Source organism: Galeopterus variegatus, unplaced genomic scaffold, assembly GCF_000696425.1.
Source record: "Galeopterus variegatus unplaced genomic scaffold, G_variegatus-3.0.2 Scaffold536, whole genome shotgun sequence".
In the NCBI taxonomy this organism is placed as follows: domain Eukaryota; kingdom Metazoa; phylum Chordata; class Mammalia; order Dermoptera; family Cynocephalidae; genus Galeopterus; species Galeopterus variegatus.
Window position 1 is genome coordinate 413,550 of NW_007726647.1, and position 1,497 is coordinate 415,046.

Sequence of the window (1,497 nt, forward strand, 5' to 3'; positions counted from 1 at the left end):
AGTTCTGATTAACTTCTAAGCCTTGTTCTCCTGTTTAACAAGCAAGATAAGAATGTCAGGGAGTGGGAAGAAAGAGTGCAGAGGAAAAAAAAAACTTCATTTTAAAAATCTACCCCTCCTTGTAAGAAAATAGCTGAAGTGATTCATTTTCAAGAATATCCTTAAAAAAGCTGCTTAACCAGCTTATACATATGACAACCCCAGAGAATGCACATTCCTGGAAAGTCACTGAAACAGCACGTCACCTTTGAGAAATAACTTCTCAAGATGGTCTGGTCACCAGCCCTTTGTTCTTTTCATTTCCTGGTTCTTCTCCCTGCTCAGGACTTTTTGGTGGGCCTTTTTTGTGGGCTTGTGTTGAGTCCATCCCTTTCCATCAGCAGGAAGTGAACAATAAATACCTTATAAGGAAATAATGAAACTTCAGCGGCATTTGGGAAGATTGTGCACCCCATAGTACTCAGACAATGAGGAACTTGGGGAGGGACTTGTGCACTAGGGAATAAATTGCTCAATGTAATCATTTCAGGTGTGCCTGCCCATCAGACATCTGATCTTGCAAGATTGCCACTAAAGTCTTGCTTTGCCATACCTTGTGTCTCCGGGTCCATCCTTTGGCATTGGATGGGTGAGGGCATTTCTCACACTCCCCTCCCTAGCCCATGTGGTTTTAGGTCTCCGCTTGACTTCAGTCCTGCTCACTCCAACAAGGCCTCATGAGAAACACAGCCATGGAATGCCAACTGACCTATTTTTGCATCTGCTGCCTTCCTCTGGTAGCCCCAAGAGTTGAATGGGTTGGACTGTATTTGTTAATTGATTCTGCCCTTAGCTCATTAACCCAGGTAAGAGACAGAAACTAAATTAAAAGTGACCTGTCTGACTAGATGGTCTCCAAAGTATGGCTTTCTGGCATTCACGTAGTTAATTTAAACAGACTTCTAAATTTTCTTCTAGACTTACCTATGTATTTCCTTATAAAATCCTATGGTGGAGTTCTATGATTTTGTTTGGCCTTGGCATCCATTTTTAAAAAGTCTTTCTTTGTGTCTCCTCTGACACAAACAAATTCCTTGAAAAGGCTTGCATTCTTTTTCATTTTCTTTTCTTTTCTTTTCTTTTTTTTAAAAGATGACCGGTAAGGGGATCTCAACCCTTGGCTTGGTGCTGTCAGCACCACGCTCAGCCAGTGAGCCAACCGGCCATCCCTATATAGGATCCGAACCCGTGGCCTAGGTGCTATCAGCACCGCACTCTACCGAGTGAGCCACAGGCCGGCCCTCTTTTCTTTTTTTTAAAAGATGACCAGAAAAGGGATCTTAACCCTTGACTTGGTGTTGTCAGCACCACGCTCTCCCAAGTGAGCCACGAGCAAGCCCACATTCTTTTTCTGTGCTTTACAATGTAAATAAGCTGCTTTGCTTTCTATAAAATGTGGTGAGGGCTTGGCCTCTTTGGAAAGATAAGCTTTATTTTATTATTATTATTATTTTTTTT